Source organism: Neomonachus schauinslandi, chromosome 1 (genome assembly GCF_002201575.2).
Source record: "Neomonachus schauinslandi chromosome 1, ASM220157v2, whole genome shotgun sequence".
Taxonomy (NCBI): domain Eukaryota; kingdom Metazoa; phylum Chordata; class Mammalia; order Carnivora; family Phocidae; genus Neomonachus; species Neomonachus schauinslandi.
In genome coordinates, this window is record NC_058403.1 from 78,333,392 (window position 1) to 78,356,955 (window position 23,564).

General features: G+C 46.7%; 1 protein-coding gene across 3 annotated transcripts in view; it reads right to left on the bottom strand.

Moving 5' to 3' along the window:
* The window catches only part of ST6GAL1 (ST6 beta-galactoside alpha-2,6-sialyltransferase 1), a 118,231-nt gene that overhangs the window by 88,547 nt on the left and 6,120 nt on the right, over window positions 1–23,564 (bottom strand). For all 3 annotated transcript variants that reach the window (XM_021692413.1, XM_021692418.1, XM_021692412.1), the window contains exon 2: window positions 4,328–4,448. The gene's annotated coding sequence lies outside the window, so the exon portion shown is untranslated. The remainder of the gene's footprint in view (window positions 1–4,327; window positions 4,449–23,564) is intronic.

Genomic DNA, 23,564 nt, shown 5'->3' on the forward strand with positions numbered 1-23,564 from the left:
GGATAAAGAGATAGTGGTATTTCCTTACAGTAGGGTGCTATTCAGCAAAAAAGTAATGAGCTATTCATACACACAACATGGATGAATGTCAGATAATTAAGGAGTGTTCTTGTCGTGATGAGCACCAGGTCATGTATGGAAGTGTTGAATCACTGTATCGTACACCTGAAATTAATATTACACTGTATGTTAACTAACTGGAATTTAAATAAAAACTTTTTAAAAAATAAAAATAAAATAATAAAACCTTTAAAAAATTATGCTGAGAGTAAGAAGAGCATGTGCTGTGTTATGCTATTTACATAAAGTTCTAGAAAATGCAAACTAATCTATAGTGATAGAAAGCGGATTATGGTTTGCCTGGGAATGGGAGGCAGGACATGGGAGGCAGGCTGGGAGGAGGGAAGGACAAGGTAAAGGAGGAAACTTTGGGGGGTAATGGTTATGTTCATGAACTTGACTGCAGGAAGAATTTCATGAGTGTATACATATGTCAGAACTCATCAAGTTGTGAGGTTTCAATATGTTGTCTGTCAATTAGACCTCAATAGAGCTGTATGAAAAAAAAAAAAAAAGAATGGGGACCTTTCAGCAGGCATCTACTTTGTGGGAAGAGCATTATATAAATAATTATTAATCTTCACTCAAGGTAGGGGTTATTCAGCCCATTTTACATCTGAGGAAAATGAGTCAGAAAGGCCAGGTAGTCGTGCAAGTATGGCCAAATGAGTCTCAAACCCAGTTCAAATGTCCTCAGAGCTGGGGCACTTGTCTCTGTATTGTGAGGTCTTCCAACAATGGTGAACTTCCAGTAAGAAGCCAGAAATGATACCCCTGGCTTCAACAAGACCTCTAGGATGTGAACAGAGGAGGATGAAGGGCTGGCAACATTGAGATGCCAGGGGATGTGTGGTATCATTGAGAGGACACCCTCTCCCTTCTGGGCTACCATTGCCACAAATTCCTTCAACGACCAAACCCAGCCCATCACAGGTTTTGGGCCAGACAGGCCAAGGCAGGAAGTGGGCTGTACCCGTCTCTGGGAACATCCTTCCCTGGGCAGCTAGAGTGGCTGGGTGGGCAGGACCCTGGCCAGACACTCAGGAGAACAGACTCCATTTCCACTTGTGTCATAGACAAGGCCCTTACCCTTTCTGGGCCTCCATTTCCTTAGATGGAAGATGTGAAGGCCAACCAACCAGGTTTCCAAGGACCTCTTTCAGCCCTGATTCACATTCCGAGCACCCCGCTGAAATGAGCTTTTCCTCCTCCTGAAGCTGATAAGGGCCAGAGAGGAAAGGGATTCTTGATTATCTACAAAACTGTCCACCCCGCTCTCCCATCCCCAACCCCAGCTTCACAGTCAAAGACACTTGGCAGTGCCAAACCAAATCTTTCCCTCTGCCACTCTGCCTCCTCCCCCCAGCCCTACCCTCTGCAATAATCTTCCAAAGACCCCGACCTGCCATTGCTGCTTTGCTCCCTCGTTAGCAGGGTGAGCCCTGGGACACACAGACAATTTCTCCCTTTAGAATTCTTGGAGATGATGTATGGCTACGGGCTCATATATGTCGTATACAGTCGCAATGTAGGAGCGCTCCTCCCCTTGTCCCTTGTCGTGCCTGTATGTTCAAGACCGAGCCAGAATCTCTTGCCCAAACAGGCCAGGATATGTGGCTGGGTACACAATCTCTGTGAAGCTGAATTAAATCCCTCTTGCCAGAGGAATAATCACTTACCCAAACATGGAGGAAAACCAAACAGATCCATCTCAGTATGTTCCCCTGTCAAGAGCACCGGGAGTCCAGAGGCTAAGAAGGCCTCTGCTTCCAGATGACTCAGAGACCTGGGGCCAGCAGCACCCCAACTCACCTCCCGGGGCGTCACATGAGTGAGGGAACTATGCTAAAGAACTCTATGGACCTCCCAGCTCTGACGCTATCTTACTGTAGACTGAAGAGTCCTCGGGGTCTGAGAGGAACAGTGTGGCCTTTTGTGAAGCTCCAAGCACTGCCACCACAGCTGTTCACAGAGCGGCAGAGATGGAATGAGGTACCCCGAGGGAAGGGACCCCGCTTGTTGGAACTGCATTTGGGAACCCCCGCCCATGTAGGCACCAACTTGCTGTGAAGAGCACCCACTAATTCTGAGAAGCTGTGGAGTCCCAGCCAGGCTCAGCTTACATCTCGGTTGCTTGTGGGCTCTGCCATCTTGGTCAAGTCTCTTTACCTCTGCGAGAGACTCCATTTCCACATCAGCCTCGTGAGAACAGAAAAACCTACCCTGTTAGGTCATTGCCGAGTTCAGTGAGATCCTACAAACAGAGCATGAAGCACAAGGCCTAGAGCCATGACTAAGCCTTCCCTACCCTTCCCTGCCCTTCCTCATACACACACCTAAAAGTCCTCAGAATTAGATCTGCCCAGCTAGTTTCACTGACCTGGAAAACCAAACCCCTGAAGAGGAAGGGGTCTTAATTCCAAGCACACCAGGGGACCACTGCATGAAGTGCATGGGGGCTGAGGCAGCAGCTACCGGGGTGGGGTCTGAGAAGGGTAGAGGCAGGGCTGGCCCTGGAGACCATCCACCATGTCCCCTTGCCAGTCACATACAAGGGCTCAGTGGTCAGAAGGCTTCCTGAGCAGTGCTGCATTCCACCAGTCTCCTTCTCTGCCTCCCCAGGAGCAAGTATCTTCCCCCTCAGCCACTAACAGTCACCAGTGGTGTGACCTGGCTTCTTAAAATGAGGGTGTGGGACCAAATGGCCCCTCTAGTCCTTTCCACCTTTTTAATTTTTATGAACTACAATTTTACAAGGTGAACTGATGCTTAACTGATGCCCCCAGCTTCTCCCCATCCCCTCCTCCAGGATGCATGAAGCGGGGGGGGGGGGAAGGGGGGCAGGGAGCCCAAAAGTTCTGAAAGTAGAGGGAGAAGGGCCAAGGCTGGGGCTCCATTATGCTAATTTAATTAGCTCTAATCTGCCCACAGCAGGGCCTTGAAGAAAGAGGCTTTTGTTTAAATTTCACATTTGGCAGGAAGTGCTCCTTCTCCTCCCCACTCCCACCCCCCAGTGGAGTTTAAGAGTCAAAAGCTCTAATTTCAGTCCTGGCTCTCACATCTAGCAGCGCGGGGGCTTCCTTTTCACACTTCTTTGACCAACTCCTTGATTTTTCCAGGAAGGAAATATGCCCCAGATGTCTGTCAGTAAAAGGAGAGTTTTTATCTGCCCTTATAAAAGGGCGTCAGTAATTCACAGATTCCCCAAGAAGCGAGCGACAAGGCAGGGAAAGGCCAGCGGACCTCTCTCCACTGATAAAACAAAGGTTTACTAATCAACTAAACCCCCTCCCATGGGCAGGGAGCTTCACAACCGTCTTACCAGGATAATAAGAACAGAAATCCCCCTCTTGTTCATCCATTCAACCAATGCTTATTGAGTACCTACTCTTCACAGGAGAGGAGGGAGAAGGGTGTAAGGGGAGGGGGGGTGACTTGCTTCATGCCTCCCAGCCTGGTGGTGGCACAGCAAGCCTGTAATCTGAATCTCCAAAACCAAAAGGCCCTGGTTTGTAGCACTGGCTGATTTCCTCGCTGTAAACTTCCCCACCATGGCCAATTTCCGGCTATCAACAATGTTTAACAAGCAGCTTGCAAAATTCCTGAATATTTAAAAATCAGCTCTCTGAGAGCCTCCGGACTAGAAGCGAATTCTCCCGGCTTCTAAAAAGGGGAACCTTCATGAAACCTACCCGAAGGATTGTTAACAGTGGTTGGATTTCAGGCATGTTTTATTTTCTTCCGCATCTGTATTTTCCCAAATATCTTATGAGCGCATATTACCTTTACAGTCAGAACATACCTGGGTAATGAGTCATTTTTTACTGAGCTGAGTGGAATGCTTTGCAATCACCTCCCCACATAATTTCTTTCTGCCACCCTTGGGCATGAGAGAGAAAGAGAGAGTTTCCTAAAAGCCCAACTTCCCTGGCAGAACAGAGCAGGTGCACCTAAGTTCAGCCGTTCACCTGAATCTAGTGCAGTCTCACCTGGAGGACAAATTCGTGCCCTTTGGAGTTCAAATTTCACCAGCAACCGAGAAAATACAACTCCCTGTTCAAAGAGTCCAAAAGCCGTGCTCTAAAAAATCAAAGTCTCTTCGGCCATCAAATGACCTTGCCCCCCAATGGGCAGAGGTGGAAGCAGAGGGTTTGACTTATCAGAAACAACTGCTCCTTCTCCCTGAGCCTTAGAGAAAGAGGTTTCCCCAGAGGAGGAGGCTTCCACCCTCTTATATGCCCCCAAGCTGGGATTCAGGTGGTCTTACCTCAGTGCTGGGACACAGGCCTGGCACCCGGGCTTGGGACCGCTCAAGGAGGCCAGTTCATTTCAGCTGGGCTCCAGGATCTCACTGCTTCTCCCTCTCTGCACAACTGGCTCTACCTTGCCTGCGGAGAGGAGAAAAAATAAATAAATAAACCACAGGCACACAAAGAAAAGCTGCAGACAGAGCACCAGAAGCGCGTATGTTAACACATGCAGGAGGGTTAGGACCCTTCCTCCTCCCACGCCCCGCCCTGGTTACTCCTGACCCTTTGGAGCCCCTTCCAGAACGACAGCCCCACCTGAGAGAGCCGGGCCGCTTTCCCAGGGCTCAAGCCGCCCATCTGCTCGCCCAGACCTACCCCTCCTGTGGCTGCACAATTTCAGTGAGCTGTAGGTGAAGCAAAGCAAACTACCACAGTCCCTTAGTCCTGTGCTCCTTTCTGTTATCAGTAAGGAAAGCAAGAAAAAGAAAACTACGGTTGTGGCCCCAAGTTTCATTTTTAGATAAGGCTTATGGATAGCTGGTTTCAATCAACCAATATATCATCACCCTTGCCCCGTCTCCCTGTGACCGACAGTATAGTGTGTGTAATGTTACAAATGTGAATTCAACTCCTGATTTATTTTGAGAGCATTTGTAACGGAAAATAAGTTTCCAACCCCTATACTGTTATAGCTGCCTGGGCGGATGGCATTTGTTTTTCAAGTAAATGTTGGTCTTCCGAATGTCAAAGAAATTTATGTCCCATCTAGAAATTTTAGAAAATAGAGTTCAGTCAGAAGGAAAAAAATTACCTATTCTTCTCTCTCCAGGATAACTACAGATAACAAACCCTTCCTGGTTTTATTTGGTGATCTGGAGTTTTTACAAAGATGCAAGAAAGCGAGGCATGGCTTAGTGCAATGTCATCAGCAGTCTTCTGCAGGGGCTACGGAACCTGTCCCTCGGTGGCCAGATGAGAACTGTCACCCCACCCCCAAGGGCTGGCCATCACCAGTGGTTTTTTGTTAATTACAAATAGTTCGTAAAACTAAATCTTTGGGGAAACCCATGGTTATTTCCTTAAGACCCAGTCAAAGAGTTTCCAAATGTCTCAGGCTTGGCCTGCTGCCTCCAGGACTTCTGTGCCATATAAAGGGCTCCGGGCACTGGCGAGAGGTGACCCAGTGCCCCGGGCCTGGCCTCCCCTCCCTCCCCTCTGCCCAGCCCCTCCCTCACCCACATCCTCGCTCGCCAGGTGTAACATTTCCAGTGCAAATGAGTACCCAGTGCCAGCAGTCTGGGTCGTCACTTGTGTTCACACTCAGCTCAGCCCAAGTATAAGACCTGATGATAAAACGAGCTCCCCTAATCAAGCTTAGGGAGGGGGTGTGTGAGAAGGAACTGGAAGGAGGAAAAGGTGAGAAATGCCCTGAGGAACAGAGAGGCGTGGTAACACACAAGTGTGGTGTCCAGGAGGAAGAGACCCTGAGATGCCATGAGAAACAACAGTCAGGCCACGAGAGTGCAGACCCCAAGAGGAAGTACCACCAGATGAAAGCGGAGGTGAAGTGAGCCACTGAGGGTATGGAAATGTCAAGGTCTTGCAAAGATTCAGGGTGAGCAGAACAAAGGACAAAGGCATCAGGTGACACGAGAAAATAAAAAGCCACTTGCAGCATTTGGGCACTTTGCCGCTGTCTACAATTAATGCCGACAAAACACCAGGGGCCAAAGACACGGTGAGGAGACTGGTCAGGCTGGGAAGAGATCTCTATGTGAAATGCAGCCGAGCTGGGGCCCACCTGGGAGCCTGCCTGTAACCAGCCTTCCCCAGGGAACAGGACCAAGGTGCTCCCAGGGTTGGGGGACTAGGGGACCGCTGACTCACTGGAGGGAGGCCGCCTCTCTCCATCTCTCTCTAGCTAGCCTCTCTTAACCCTCCTTTGGCTCCAGGCCAAACCTTCAGTGAGGCATGGGTAGTTCTCCACATAATCTGTCTAAACAGACTTCATGGATTTCTGTGGCCCTGTGACCCAGGCAAAGACCCTGGGAAGCCAAGCCTCATGCCCCTTCCCAGCTGACCAGCCCCCCTGCCACTCCGCCCCATGCACCCTACACTCCAGCCACAGCAATCTGCAGACCACTGAGGGAATGTGGGGTTCCATCCGTGCTTTTTAAATCCTTTGGCAGGTGGCTTACAGACCTCCAATATTGCTCAAATAGGCAAGTCATTCTACCTGTCTCCCTGCTACCCAACCCATACTCACACCTGGGCCTCCCCCTGATGGACAAAGGGTGGAACTTGGACTTAAAAGCAACTCACCTAAATAAGGGAGCTGGACCAATCAGATACTTTCAAAATTGCAACTATGAAAAAAGACTACAGTCAGCTAGTGGTGGACCCTCGAGCTTCAAGGGAAGGTAGTAGGGGCGCTAGAAGAAGTGAATGCCATGCACAAGATCAAGTGATGGGGCCACGGGGCCCTGCAGAAGGAGAGGAAGCTGGCCCACAAAGAGAACAGGGCAGAGGCCCAGGGAGAGGCAGACAGGAAACTGTGCAGTCCCAGAGAGAGCAGATGCTTGGTGATGTTCTAGAAACTGCAAAGCTCATCTGAACTTCCTCCTTTTTATTCCTATAAGCATCCCCTGAATCCCTTCCAGAAACCCCTGAAGAGCTAGGTTTAAAGCGGGGTCCCAGTGGCTTCAGCTCACTGAAGTCTTCCAGGGCGGGGACTGAGACCAGAGGTGCTCCCCCACCATCACCCAGTGCACGGCTCTGTGCTTGGGCTCTGGCCATCCATTGTGGCTGCTCAAAAGCCCTTTTTTTTTTAACTTCCTTCCCAAGTTTATGGCTAGATTTTTGACAGATGAGGCAACTTGATGGGATAGCCTTGGATTGCAAGTACAACTTGTACTTTGCAGAAACATGAGAAATAAACAATAACAGAGCAGTAATAACAGACAGTAGATTTTTCTATTATACAGTTTTGCTATTAAGTGGCTTATACTTACTCCTCCTACCACCCTACCGGTGTGACCCATTCAGCGGACCACAGAGGCCCCTTGCATTCCCTTGCCCCTGAGCCACCTATATACTCATGGGCTTCCTTGTAGTTTTAATACAGCACCCACTGAATTGATGGCCCGCTGTAAACTGTAGGTGTTCTGCTCCCCGACCTCCCTCCAATTCCACAAGGGTCACTGGCTTGACATCTAGATTTGGCTTCACCACTTGTCTCCCGCGTCCTAACCAGCCAATGCTCTACTCCATGCCTTCCTCATGCTTGGGGCCTATTCTCTGCCCCATCACTTCCTGCCCTCCCTCCTGCCTGCACTATTCCCTCACCTGACAGCCCCTGGCAGCTCCTAGCTAAGGTCCTCCGTCAGCCCCCAAAGCATCAGAAGAAGATTCTAAGGAAGAAAGCAGACAAATGAGAGGCTGCCTTGGCCTCATTAACTCCCTCACACCTCATGTACGTGTTTCCTTCAGATATACAAGGTGTGGGCGCTGACCACAGACCAGAGCCAGGATTTAGAGAGCCCACCAAGAACCAAAGAACCCAAAGAAGTTCATAGAATGAGCCAAGCACATACACCATAAGAATTTCATGGCCCAGGGCACCTGGGTGGCTCAGTCGTTAAGCGTCTGCCTTCTGCTCAGGTCATGGTCCCAGGGTCCTGGGATCGAGCCCCGCATCGGGCTCCCTGCTCCGCGGGAAGCCTGCTTCTCCCTCTCCCACTCCCCCTGCTTGTGTTCCCTCTCTCGCTGTGTCTCTCTGTCAAATAAATAAATAAAATCTTAAAAAAAGAAAAGAATTTCATGGCCCAGCATCCCCTGATGTAAGCGTCCCCCAAACAAGGACCATTACTGATGGGCTTGGTTTTGAGTCAGAGAATGGGTCAACGTATCCCAGGGGTAGGGTTCGGGCCCCAGGTCCCTGGCTTAAATGAAGGATCGCCATAGGCACACAGGAGCCTTGGTGTAAAAGATAACCCTGTTAACCCTGATTCCATTATTCCACATTATCTGGAATGTGAGCGGCTGCTCTGATTGTTTGGATATGGAAGCTAAATTAGCTAAGAGCTTTTATCGATCCTTGTACATCAAACTTTCCAGGGTCTGGGTCTCTACAAATTCGCTGAGCTCTACAGTCAGATCAGAAGACATTGCACCCAAAATACAATGAGAATTTCTGCTAAAATCAGAAGACTTCCTGGATTATTTCTGCCTTCCCCTTCCTTCCAAGCTCTTGTTTCTTCTGGAAGGTTCATCTGTAGGGCCCAGACCCAACATTATAGGGCTTCTGTACCAGACCAAGGGCTAACCACAATGTTCCTTTTTTTTTTTTTTAATTTAAATGTTTTTGGCAACTACTGTGTGCCAGGCACTTACTATACTAAATTATTCATTTATTCCTCACACAATCCTATGAGGCAAGGAGTGTTTTCTCCATTGTCAGGGGAGGAAAAGGTCTTAAGTAACTAGCCGGGGCCCAAAGCTGGGAAGAGATGAAGCCCGAATTCTACCCACTAGCCTGCCTCCCCAAGGCTTTCTTCCCTCAGTGTTAGGACAGAGCTCCGCCAAGCTCTCTCAACAAAAGCCGAAATTAAGGAGGAGTTCAACACTGACTACACGGGCTCTGACAAGAAAAGAAATGGCGTAAAGAATTTATTTCCAGAGAACCAGAAAAAGGAAGTTCTTCTGCCACTGCCGTATGCAAAACCCCAAAGAAGGGAGCGCCTGCTCATTTCTTTGACTGTGTTGTTAACATGTTGTCGGCGGCAAACAATCCCTCAGTTTTGACTGTGCCTATTCGAGCTGCCAATCTGGATATGCACGGAGACACACAGGCCCTTTCTATAGTCAGAGCCATACACATGACTTCAGGCCTTGCCCCGCTCCTGCACACCCCTAATCTCTGCCACCCAAACGCAACAACTTTTAGCTCTTTGATCTAATTCTAGAAGGATCTCTGTGTATCTAAATAGCATACCTACATGGCCTTTTGTTTTCAATATTAGATATTATTCATTACTTCCTATTATGGAAAATGAGAATTTAGCTTGCTTTTATCACCATCCCATGTACCTCTTCTACTTCTCCTAATATAAACCTTTTTTTTTTTTATTAAGTCAGCACTAGATGTTACATTATTATGACCAGATAAATGATTATTCACAGCCAAGCTTTGTGGTGTGCTCTGGTTCATTCCTTTCATGTATATTCCTTCATTGTCCTTTCTGGAGTCCATTAGTGTCTCTCTTGTTTATTTGTTTAATCTTCTACATACCTATCACTAATTTAGCCCTCACTTTGCCAACTTTTCTTTTTTTTTTCTTGAATCTCTCCCTTCTGGAATCTTCGGTCCTCCTACTCCAACCTGAGCTGGTTGTTCTCCAGGCGTAAAGGAAGACTCCTTTTCTTCTGTCTTAATTTACCACCCTAATTTTGAAGGAACATATCTAGAGTCGCTTCCTCGGAAAGGATGTATGGGAAGTACAATCATTGAGATTTCTTATATCGGAAAATGCCATCATTCTTCCCTCACATTTGATTAATAATTTGTCTGAATATAAATTCTCAGCTGGAAATAAATCCCTCTCAGGACTTTAAAGGTAGGGCTCCATTGCCTTCTAGTTTCCAGGGCTGCCATAGAATCAGATTTCTATTCTTCTATGTGATCAGCTTACGATTTTTTTTTCCTCATGTCTTCAAGCTTTGCTTCTGGTTTGTGTGGGTTTTTTTCCACAATGATGTGCTTTGATGTGTGTCTTTTTTCATTCATAGCACTGGGCATTCAAGTGAGTTTTTTCATCTAGAAGCCTATGTTCTCAAAATTTTCCTGTATTATCTCTCTGATAACTCTTCCCCTCCATTGTCTCTATTCTCTTTTTTTTGTACGTCCTCCTATTCAGATGTCAAACTTCTTAGAATGATCCTTTCTTATTTTTCCTTGCATAGCGCCCCCCCCCTTTTTTGGTTTCTAACCTTTCTCCAAGGCTTCTTCAACTTTATATTCAAAACCCTCTACTGATTCATTGATTTCTATCATACTTTTAATTTCCAAGGGTTCTTTCTTATTCTCTGAATACTCCTTTTGTTGCACACTGTCTTTATTTTATTACTGTGCTATCTTGTCTTGTGTCCAGGACACCAGTAATTATAGTTTTTGTGAAGTTCGCTTCTCTCCCCAGCACTGTCTCTATTTCTTGAGAGTTTCTTTTTATGTGATTGTCTTTTGTCTCTTTTTGGTTTCTGTGTTTTATGTTTCAAACTTTTCTCAAATATCTGGAAATACTGAGCAGTCTTTTTAAATTTAAAAGTGAGACCCTAAAAGCTGACCAGAAACCCCATGTACATGGGCAGAGTTGCTGGTCCAGTGGCTTACCAGAGGAGGGTTGAGAGTAATCACTCAGTTTTATTTAAAGAACTCTCTAAAGGCTAGTGAAGCAAAAGCAAAAATGAACTTTTGGGACTTCATCAAGATAAAAAGCTTCTGCACAGCAAAGGAAACAGTCAACAAAACAAAGAGGCAACCCACAGAATGAGAGAAGATATTTGTAAATGACACTACAGACAAAGCGCTGATTTCCAAGATCTATAAAGAACTTCTCAAACTCAACACCCAAAAACAAATAATCAAGTGAAAAAATGGGCAGAAGACATGAACAGACACTTCTCTAAAGAAGACATACAAATGGCTAACAGACACATGAAAAAATGTTCATCATCATTAGCCATCAGGGAAATTCAAACCAAAACCACATTCAGATACCACCTTCCACCAGTTAGAATGGCAAAAATGGACAGGGAAAGAAACAACAAGTGTTGGAGAGGTTGTGGAGAAAGGGGAACCCTCTTACACTGTTGGTGGGAATGCAAGTTGGTACAGCCACTTTGGGAAACAGTTTGGAGGTTCCTCAAAAAATTAAAAACAGAGCTACCCTATGACCCAGCAATTGCACTACTGGGTATTTACCCCAAAGACACAGATGTAGTGAAAAGAAGGGCCATGTGCACCCCAATGTTCATAGCAGCAATGTCCGCAATAGCCAAACTGTGGAAAGAGCCGAGATGCCCTTCAACGGATGAATGGATAAAGAAGATGTGGTCCATATATACAATGGAATATTACTCAGCCATCAGAAAGGATGAATACCCAACTTTTACATCAACATGGATGGGACTGGAGGAGGTTATGCTAAGTGAAATAAGTCAAGCAGAGAAAGTCAATTATCATATGGTTTCACTTATTTGTGGAACATAAGGAAGAGCATGGAGGACATTAGGAGAAGGAAGGGAAAAATGAAGAGGGGGAAATCGGAGGAGGAGACAAACCATGAGAGACTATGGACTCTGAGAAACAAACTGAGGGTTCTAGAGGGGAGGGGGGTGGGGGGATGGGTTAGCCTGGTGATGGGTATTAAGGAGGGCATGTACTGCATGGAGCACTGGGTGTTATACGCAAACAATGAATCATGGATCACTACATCAGAAACTAATGATGTACTGTATTTTGACTAATATAACATAATAAAATTAAATTAAAAGAAAGAGTGAAAGAAAGAAAGAACTCTAAATATCAGTATCTATAGGACTTTTCTCTTAGACTGTTAAGTTTATGCAGAGAGACCCCTCTAATCTTGTGACTAGAGAAAAGGGGAGATAACCCTAGCTTCTAGCACTGTGGTAACCACAAAAAAAGAAAGTTGGGGAGAGAGTTTCACTGTCCAATATATAGACTTTTATTCATTCCCTGTTTTAGAAAGGCATCTCACACTCGCCCTTCTCAGGTTGGCCTGTTGTGTGCCTGATCTTAATCGGGTCTTAAAATTGAGTTTGGGGTGCCTGGGTGGCTCAGTTGGTAAGCGACTGCTTTCGGCTCAGGTCATGATCCTGGAGTCCTGGGATCGAGTCCCACGTCGGGCTCCCTGCTCAGCGGGGAGTCTGCTTCTCCCTCTGACCCTACCCCCTCTTGGGCTCTCTCTCTGTCACTCTCTCTCTCAAATAAATAAATAAAATCTTAAAAAAATAAAAATAAAAATAAAAATAAAATAAATAAATAAAATTGAGTTTGTTCCTGGAAAGATCCTTAAAAGAAGTTTTAGTTACCAGGAAAATTAAAAAAAAAAAAAACTTGTTTTCCAGGCATAGTTTCAAAGGCCAGACATTTAGGAAAGCTTTAACACAGGTCCATAATCACTTAGCAAGCATCTTCAAGGCCTGCTAAATGTCAGAATTCGGAATGCTTCCGTATTTTGGAAAAGTGGTATGCGGCCTACACACTATCTTGCCTAAAACCCGCAGCCGGGGCAGGGCAGCTCTTCATAACGACAGCAAGTAATATTTCTGCCGCAGAACAAATCCATGTTTATGCTAAGTAGGTTACAGATTTATAAATAGCCTCACATTAGTCCGGGACAGGTTTTGCCACCAAACAGGTTAAAAATAAAACTTGGTTTTTACAGATTTTTGAATTTGGAAACTGTAGATCAGAGATGGTGTGTGCGTTCCGTATGCACCTCCTACACCTCCAGCCACACTTGGGGCATTTTCACAGGGATTTTGTCACTCTGTGGGTCGCCTGCTTGCAACGAGAGGTGGAAAAAAATGAGGCAAGTTGGAATGGGGGGGTTGGGGGAGGCCAGGCTCAAGAGGGAGAGTGTCTAGTCGCTTGGAAAGTGTGAGTCCCGGTTCTATCCTAGCAAGCCCTGTTACTTTGGAAAAGCTACTTAACTTCCCTGAGCCTTGGTGTCCTCATCTATAAACTGTGGGTAATTCCAACTAATTCTGAAGTGTTTTTGTGAGGATTAACTTAAATTCAGCCAACAACTATGTATTTTGCCCACTATTCCTAAGGCATTGCTCTGAGTCCTAGGAAAATAATTATGAACAAAAGAGATAAAAGTCCCTGCCCTCATAGAAACAACTTCCCAGTGAGAAGAGACACAGAGTAAATAAGCCAGGTGGCCGTATATGCCACCGAAGAACAACAGGCAGGATAAAGGGGAGAGAGCCAGCGGGATGCAGATTATCTTATATATAAGATGGTCAGAATGGCCTTTCAAATAAGGTGATGGTTAGTTAGAAACCTGAATTCAGGGGGGCGCCTGGGTGGCTCAGTTGTTGGGCGTCTGCCTTCAGCTCAGGTCATGATCCCGGTGTCCTGGGATTGAGCCCCACATCAGGCTCCCTGCTCTATGGGAAGCCTGCTTCTCCCCTCTCCCACTCCCCCTCTTGTGTTCCCTCCCTCTCTGTCTCTCTCTCTGTCAAATAAATAAACAAAATCTTAAAAAAAAAAAAAAAAAGAAACCTGAATTCAGGAAAAGAAAGGGAACACAAGGAGAGTGTATGAAGGAAGGGTATTCCAACTGAGTGGAACAGCAGTGCAAAGTCTCTGAGTAAAAAATAAAAAAGAAATGTGATTTATGTTTAAGGGACATGAAGTAAGACAGAATAAAGGGACAGAAAATTATAGGAGCTGAAGTCTATGAGGTCCTGAGGACCGAATCCTGCAGAACCTTGTAGACCCTTCAAAGAACTTTGGCTCTAAGTGAAATGGGGAGCCCTTGTTGGTTTCTGAACAGAAAAATGACATCATACTACATCTCTTAATGTGATCACTCTAGTTGCTGTTTTGAGGAGACCACAGGAGCAGGAATGTAAGTAGAAGACCCAGTTATGAAGCTATTCTAAAAATTAAAAGCAGAGATTGATCTGTCCTTGACCAGGGTGAATTTAGTGGATCAAACAAGTAGTCAGTGCCTTGATTTACTTTGCAAGTGCAGCTGAGATGGTTTGCTGATAGCCTGGATGCAGCATGAGAAAAGGAGAGTCAAGAGTGACTCCATAGGTTGAAGCCCCAGCAACTGGAAAGATGAAGCTGTCTTCTCCTAAAGTGGGGAATGGAGGTTTTCGACGTAAAAGCAGTTCAGTCTTGGACTTGTCATCATTGAGATGTTTATTTGACACCCAAGGAAATGTGGCAACTGAATATAAGAGTATGGCGTTCAGGGAAAGGTCTGTGATGGAGCTATAGCTTGAGGGTTGTTGGCATATGGATGGTAGGAGATCACCAGGGAGTGAGGAGACAGAGAAGAGGTCAAGTCCAAGGCCTGCTCCCTGAGGTGCTCCAAAGTGAACAAGTGAAGATGAGCTGACAAAAGAAACTGAGGAGAAACCAGTGACAGAAGAGGAGAACCAAAGGGTGTGTGCTATTCCAGAAGCCAAGAGAAAACACTTTGTCAAGAGAAATGGAAGACCCAACCAATCAAATGCTGCTGATAAATCAAGAGAAGGACTGAGATTTGACCATCGGGATTGACAATATGGAGCTCACTGGTGAACCTGACAGGTGTGGTTTTTGTGGAGTGATGGAGGCAAAGTACTCACTCGACTGGGTTTAAATCATGAGAGAAGAGGAACTACAGGGAGCAAATGATTCTTTCAAGGAACAAAGAAATGAGGCAGCAGCTAGAGAGGAAGATGAGGTCAGGGGAAGAAGTGCATGTGCATATGCGTGTGGGTGGGTTTCAGTGGGAGAAAAACAACAGCCATAGATAGACAGATGGGGCAGGCAGATGGGAATGGTCCAGCAGAGAGAGAGAGAAACACTGGAAAGAGAAGGGAATATTGCTAGAGTCATGTCCTTAATTAAGTAAGGGAATAGGACACAGCACACAAGTGGAGGGGTTGGTCTTAAACAGGAGCAGAAATAATTCATCATCCACAGTAACAGGCAGAAAGTAGAATTTATGGGCGTACGTTTGGTGGCGGAAAGGTGTGAAAGTTCTCTGATTGCCATTACTTTCTCAGGTAAGTGGGAAACAAGGTTCTGAAAGTAAGGATGGGAGGTTTGAAGACCAAGAAAGAGGTATGAACAGTCACCTAGATTAGAGAAAATGGCAGTGGTTCTCAGCCAAGACTGCCCATTGGAATCAACAGCCGAGCTTTAAAAAAGGGTTGAGATGTCCAGGTCCTCTCCATGAAGACTCTGAATTCATTCGTTCTAGGTGGCATTCAGGCTGCAGTACCTTTTATGATCTCCCCCAGGTAATGCTAATGGAAGCCAGAGTTGAGAACCACTGGACCGAGGGAATGGAGAAAGATGGCCTGACAATGCCCAAGTCCACTTAAGGATCATGATGGTGAATTAGAGCGGGAGCCATCAGGACAGCGGTCTGCTTCTCTACCGTGGCATTCAGCTGGGGGCAGCAGGCGGCGGGGGGGTGGGGGGGTGGGGGGGTAGTGAGCTGGAGGTAACCAGGGTTACGTGAGATCCCTGTAAGGTGCACACCATAAGAGTCCAGTAAATCAAAGCTATGTTTATTTTTATCACCAGCAAAGTGACGTAAACTATCCTTGTAGCAAACATCAAATATAATTTTGTTTTTATCTCATCCAAATGATTCACCCAATTTGTATCTATCACAGGGTTTTGAAGTCATTTGCAAGTAACTAAAATCACAAATGTCTATCCTGAAATGTTAAGGAGGTGCCCTGTGGTTCTTTGCTTGTGACCCTGAGCACTGGCATTCACCGGTCACCCCTCCCACCCAGCCTCCCCGAGTCCCAACGTGACAACAGTTCTGCGCCAAAGTTTTGTGAAGCCTCCATTTCAGGGGTTCCATATTCGCAATTCCTGTCTGGTGATCTGTGCTACTCCCTCTGGGAAGGTCCACCCTTGATCCTAGCCCTGAGCCTGGAGAGATCTCTGTGGTGATAGGTGCCATCTCAACACCCCCTCCCCGAGCCAGTCTTGGCTAGGACCCTGTCCCTGTCTACCCAACTGCTGGAAAAAGACTGCATACTCTATCCTGAGCCTAAACTGTGCGAACTCGAATGCCAGCAGAGGGTAGAAGCCCTGTGGGCTCCCCTGCGGCTCCCCCACTGCCCCCTATTGTCAGCTCCTGCCCGCCCTTATCAGTGGATCTCATGCCAAATCCCGGGTGTGAACTTCCTTCTACCCTCCCCTAACTGCCCAGGCAACCCCTCCACCCCCCCACGGTATTCTCACCTGGTCCTCTCTGGCCCCGCCCGGCCCCTGCCTTTTGCTCCACCAGCAACATGTGCAGCTCCCATTCATCTGTGTCCTGATTGTATCCCCACCTCTCCTCCTAGACAGAGGCTCCTCCAGGAAGGGGCTGGACCTCGCGTAGCTTCCGATCCACAGTGCCTAGCAGAGTGCCAGGCCCGTGGCCAATAACTGAAAATCACTATGACATTAAAAATAGCCCCCACTTATTATCACTAATTACATGCTGGTACTAGGTTAAGCACTACCCAGGACTCACCCTAATGCTGTCAGGTAGCAATGATTAATACAGATTACAGATGAGAAACTGAGGGCCAGAGAAGGTGAGTTCCCGAGTTCAGACAGCGAAGTAAGTGGCCAGAAGAAGAAGAAGAAAAAGAAGAAGTAGAGGCATATCTGGAATTAAATCTGAGTTTATCTGGCTGCAAAGCATGTGGTGTTTTTCACAACATGACAGGGCTTTCTGAGAAAGAGGACCCTGCAGATGGTAATGGGGAAGTCAGGGAGTTGCCTCCCAGCCCCCACTCTGGGTGCCATCCGGACAGTCCCAGAGACAGGAGCAGGACTCTCCAAGTGCAGAAGCATGTCCCTGGGAAGTGCCTTTCATCCATCTCCTCCTTACCTGATCTTTCCTCTCCTCTGGATTTATAGGCCAGAATAAAATGTTCATTGTGTAGAGCAAAAAAAGGAACCGCCACAAGCCCTCTGGCAGGAAGCATCTTCTGGGGATTTATTCCTAACACTGTCATTAACCACCCCCAGCTCAGGCCCCGGGCCAGCATCCTCCCAACACCAGACAACTGACAAAGGCTGTCTGCTTGGATAAATGAGGGTCCAACCCAACTGCTTTTGTCAGAGCTCCCTCAATGCCCTGCCCCCTTCTCACCTGGGACAAATTCCTATGACCCTGGTTCCCAACAGGATAAGAAAAAGAAGAGCAAGGTCCTAAATGGGACTCCACCTGCCCTAGGGCTCAGCTCCACGGATCAGCCCAGAGAACATTTCCTATTTCATCTTGCTGCTTGGGTCTCATTTCCAAGGCCAGAAGCGACGGGTGAAAAAGGACTGCCCTGAGTGTTCCCCACTCTGGGCTCCTGCATCTCCCACTGTGCTCTCACACCTTGACCTTCCCTAGAGAGCACCAGCTCAAGCTCACTGGGGTTGACTGCATCCTGGTCTCGGGGGGCAGAGGGCGAGCCCGGGGACGGCTGGGAACTGTGCTGGGCCAGGGCTGTGCTGAGAGCCCAGTCAGCATCCTGCCACCCAGGGGGCCACTGTCTAACATAGCTGACTTCACGTAACCCAGGAGTATGGTGTCCTAGATGAAAGGTCTTCTCTTTGCTGAAGGTGCCAGCAACTGGAGGGGCCCATCCTGAGCTAATGCGGAGCTAAAAAGCCTGTGTCAACATAGCTGAGAGACCAATAGGATAAAGAAATTGGTTTCTTCAGCAGTAAGGAGTAGCTTGGTTCTCTCTAGAACCACCCATCACCCTCCACACAACACACACAACAGGGCTTTTGGACCGCGCCCCCACCCCGCCCCCTAGTGGCATGGTAGGCCCCACTCCAGAACCTCAAAAATCCCAATCCTTCCTGGGGCAAAATGTGAGTTGCCTCAGGCCACACTAGCTCAGTCCTGAGGTCTGGCTACCAGCCCATCCTGATGTATTGTGTTGGAGACCAATTTCTCTGAGGCCAGGGCCCCGCCTTGTTCTCATCAGCACTCCTGAAAAGTAAAGCCTGCTCCAGAAGCCCCTGGCATCTCTGTCCCTCCTGTCCCTTTTCCAGACCACAAGCCTCTACCAGGCAGACCTGGCAGGGGCCTGCTCGCCTGGCAGCTCCAACATTCCGTCCCGTGGCCTGGCGTGTCTGGGACACCCTCCTCTGCCCTGGATAACTCACCACGCTGTTCACAGCTGCCCCGACTCAGCTCTGGCCCAGACTTTGCCAGCAACCAGGAAGGCAGGCAGGAGACCCAGACAGAGGACCTGCCTCCCTCCCTCTCCACCGCCTCCCCTCATAGCCCCCAGCTGCTTGTCTGAGTCAGGAGAGCGCAGCTTCTTGCCTGGTGACCAAGTGGTTTGGGGCAAGACTGCAGGGAGCATGTCCGTGACTGTGGGAGTTTATATGGACACCTGTGGGTGCTCGAACAGATGTCTCTAAGTTCTCAGAAGGGCAAGGGGTGTGCCAGCAATAACAAACGCTTCTGTGTGGCTCTTTTATTCTTCGCCATCTTTTCACATCTATGATCTCATTTGAACATAAAAACAAATCTGAGGGTAGGCAGCCCCACAATTATTATCCCCTTTTATGGATAAGGAAATTAGGGTTAGGACTAAGCAGCTTGAGGCTACACACAACTACAGTCTGGACCATAATTAGGCTCTTATATTTACCTGAAATTTACATGGAAAAGAGATTTGTATTTCATAAGTCTCCATGTAGGTAAAATATATGAAGTATAGTTATCTAGAAAGTCTTTATCTATAAAAAATATTTTTTATAATTAGTTGTATTTTTATATTTTATGTTGCACAAAGGTGGCCACTTCTGGTCTTCTGTTCACCACAAATCATAGCGTGGTAGAAAAACCAGGGGCTTTGGCGTGCAGGCAGCTCAGGGGGTTCAAGCCACAGTCTCCCATTGTGCAACTGTGGGCAAATAAATCTCTCTCTCTTAACCTCAAGTTTCCCCATCTGTACCATAGGGATAATTATGCCCATTCTATAATAGGGCTGTTGGGCAGCCTAGAGATACGGTCCATCATACCTGGCACGCTGGGCCAGGGATGCTCTTCTCCCATTCTCCACCCATCAGAACTCTTTCCATTCTTTAGCATCCAGTTCCAACTCTATCTCCTTGGTGAAAACTTCCTCTTCATCCTCTGGGCCCCACCACCCACTGAGTCATCTGTTTTACAGTGTCTCATTCTGCCTAGAGTTCAGTGTTCATGTAACTGACTCGCCAACTTCCCCATGAAAAGACAATGTCTTGTTCATCCATTGTATCTCCCACCTGCTCTCCACACCCTGAGCATCAGTATTTAACAATACCTTTTTTTTTTTAAGATTTTATTTATTTGAGAGAGAGAGGGAGGGAGGGAGGGCACGTGAGTTGGGGGGGGCAGACAGAGAGGGACAAGCAGACTCTGTGCTGAGCATGGAGCCCCACACGGGGTTCTATGTCAAGACCCTGAGATCATGACCTGAGCTGAAACCAAGGGTCGGACCCTTAACCGACTGAGCCACCCAGGCACCCCAACAATACCTTTTGATAGCCTAACACAAAATTATACAGAACTAAAAGCCACCCAAGATCCCACTATCCAGAAAAAAAAAAATAGATTAACATCACTGCTTACATGTCTCTACATTGACATGTGGATAGAAGCGTGGAGGAGGGCAGCATGCATGAAACAAAGATGGCTGGAATGCTTGATAAAATAGCTATTTTTTAATTTTTAAATTGTATTTTATTTCCATTCTACAGAAAAGTAAAATTTTTAAAAAGCTGGGCTTCTCATAAATGTTTCTCCACCAAAACAGATACTATTTCCTTAAAGATCCCTCCAAGTTTAAGAAAAGAATGAGTTGAAATGTTGGCGCCATGACTTTTTCTCTTTAGACAGTATGAGAGCGGGAAAGTTAGCACATAGGCGTGCTCCCCGTCCTCCCCCAGCCATCCACTTCCCTCCCTTTCTTGCTACTTCTCACATTCAATTCCTTAGCCTTCCTGCCAACCCTTGCTTCACGTCTCTCTATTTGACTGGATTAAGGGCTCACCACACTCTCTTTCTCTAAAATAAATAAATAAATAATCTTTTTTAAAAAAAAAAAGGAAGGGGCTCACAAAATGACCCTTAACCATGCCTTCCTAAGTGTACTTTGGATTCATCCTTTTCATCGGCAAGTAGGTTTTCCCAAGAAGTGCTCCTCTGTGCCATATTCCCTGAGTTCTTGCACACATGAGAACTGGCCACCTGCCTTATCCTGGTGTAGTGAGTTACTTCAATGCAGAAGTCTTCAGTCACACTGCCTTTCCCTCAGAGCCCTGTGAATATTTCTTCTCCATGTTCTCAAGTTTTCTCCTGTTGCTGATCAAGCCTGAGGCCAACAGGACTTTTTGCTCTGCACAAAGACAAATGGCTTCCATATCCATTTTCCAAGGCCTTCCTGAAACCGGAGTTTTCAGAGGGGGCCCAGCCCCCCAGCTGGAGATGTTCTCCCAGCCACCTTTACACTCAGGTGTGTCCACGTTTTGGTCAACAGACCGTGAGCAGAAGTGACATGTGTCTCTGCAGATGCCCCAATTACCGTTCTGAGAGATCACCTCCGGAGGACTTTTAGATCTCTGATTTTCTCTGATTAACTTCCTTATCTTTCTCGGCATATACTGTGATTCTCCTCAAGACTTTCCTCTCGAACAATTTAGTTTTTTTAGTAACTTTTCCATAGTGATGTCTGTATCGTCATTTGTTTCCTTATTCTTTATTTCATTCCATAGTTTGATCGTCTTGTCTCTGAGCTCTCTATTGGTTACTTTTCAAAAAACTTTATTTGAAGGCTTGAATGGATACTGTCTCTCCAACCCAAGAGCCAACTCCAAGCCAGAAATGAGCTTGGGAGATGCGGAGAATAGGCCAATGGGATCCCATTTTTCATTGGGAGAGACAGAATAATTTTACTCATAGGTCATCTGTGAGTCATCCACTTTCCTGATCCTACTCATTCTTAAAGGAACAGCCCAAGACCCACCTGTTCCAGACTCTTCCAGCCCAGACTGATTGCTCCTTCTCCAGTCCCCAAGGGTTTATTGGAACTAAACATTCACAGGTAATGCTTGGGCTACTAAATGAACCTGGAACTTTTGAGAAAGGGCATGGATCTTCATCTCCCTTTTCATATATGGTTAGGCACATAAAGGTTTTCTTTGAAGACTTCTGGAGTACTGATTTTCTGAATGAAAAGGAGGGCAAAAACTAGAACCAATACTCAGAGGAAGCCTTCAACACCAGCCCCACTAGTCCCAGTTTAACTGTATGTTGGAAAACACTATGATGCAGGTGGAAGGAAGAAGATTCAGCAGGATATTATCCTTAAAAGATGAAAAGAGAAGGAACAAGCACCTTAGCCAGCAAGCCAGACCTTCCCAGCCTATCTCTGCAGGCACTGTTGCGGGAGCTGATTAGGCCTACATTCAAGTATAAGCACCTCAATTTGTTCCCTAACGCTGAACCTGCTTCAGCCTTTGATTCCTCACCTACTAAATGAGCATGATAATGGTACATATCCCACATAGGGAAGTTATGAAAATTATAGATAATGCAGGTAATGGTCCAGCCCCATCCCCACCACTTCCTGACCTACGCGCTCGTTTCCAGGAACACCAACCTGCTAGTGGTTCCCCCCACTAGCAGCGAGCCATTTTTCACCCCACACTTTTGCTCCCTCAGCCCCTTCTCCTTCAAATGCCCTTTCCTTGGAGGCTAACAGCTCCTGCCCTCCAAGACCCAGCTTAGGTGTCACCTGCCCCAGAAAGCTTTCTCAAACTCACTATACCTTCTTCCCCACTTCATGACATTTATCACGCAGTATCGCAACTAACATCTGCATGCCCTCCTCCAACTGAAGAACAGAACTATGGGAATGTTGGGGTCTCTGTTCTAAAAATGCACATTGTACACAAGCTACAGTGGACATTCAAAGTTTGTTGAATGAATGAACAAAGCAAGGGCTCTAAGAGGAAGAGGGTGACACAGGAAGTCTGTCTGCCGCTGACCTCCAAAGCCCTGCTCGTTACACTGAATGCATGTGTGCATGTTATCTACAACATGTGCCCTTTATGTAAATATTCCTAATGCCTTGCACAATGACTAGCACATAATAGGCACTCAATAAATATTTGATGAGTAAATTAATGTAGAATAAACTCCAAAAGAGAAGAAACTGTTTGAGAGCCTAGAACCACAGGTGCAAGATAAGCCCGTCACCATGCCTATACTGAGCTGCATTTACAAGCTAAAGGCATGTGAGGGAGCCGAGCAGTGGTAACCCCCAGTCTGTGGCCATACTCACCACCAGTGGGTTTATGCCCAGTCATAACCAGATAATGAGTCAGGTGGATATCCCAGCTTTAAAGGACAAGCAAAAAGTTTTTTAAAAGGGTAAACCAGGCTTGACACAAACTCTTACCAAAAAGGGGAATGAGCAAATGCTATCCACACATGACTCTCCCATGAATTTTCCTTCATATGTTCTCAGGGGAAAGATAGAAAGCTTCCATCGGCCCCTCTAGGGAGAAATTCAGCCAAGCCCCCAGTGAAACTAAGAATGAACCACTGTCTCAGACTCAAAGGACTTAGAATTATTAGCAGTGGAAAAACCTGTAATGTGGGCACCTGGGTGGCTCAGTTGGTTAAGCGACTGCCTTCGGCTCAGGTCATGATCCTGGAGTCCCGGGATCGAGTCCCACATCGGGCTCCGGGCTCAGCAGGGAGTCTGCTTCCCCCTCTCCCGCTCCCCCCTCTTGTGCTCTCTCTCTCTCATTCTCTCAAATAAATAAATAAAATCTTTAAAAAAAAAAAAGAAAAACCTGTAACGTAACACAGAGAAAAAGCTATGCCCCACACCAGTCTCTGTCCTTAGCAGCAGTGGAATTTTGGGTGAGTCTCTATCCCTCTCCGAAGCTCAGTTTTCTCATCTGCAAAATGGAGCTAATGATACCAAGACACGGAGTGTCGCTATGAGGACTGGATAAGAAAACATACACAGTGCTTCATCAGGGCCAGGAGCACAGCAAAAGCCCAGAACATGGTAAACTTGCTACTTTGCCCTCACCAAGACTCGACTAACAAAGAGGCTCTTCCTCATCCTCAGGAAAGAAAGGGACAAGCATTAAATATGGTGGGTGCTGTCAACTCTAGCCCGGAGGACCTTCAAGAGGTTGCAAAGGGTAGAGTGTTGCTAAAATTAAAGCTGAATGACATCTCACCACTGTGCTAGGGAAACCAGGAGATGGATGCAGATTTAGAAAGACTGTAATGAAAAAAAATTTACAATCATCCTCCTGGGACATGTAGTTCTTTTCTGGTTGCCAGATTTCCTGGTCATCTAAAGCGTATGTGATATATTTATTACTGTGGAAATAATTTATAACTATAAAGTCAAGTAGGCTGAAGCCAAGGACAGAACGGGAGGAGGGTTGCCAAGATCCAGGGGAAA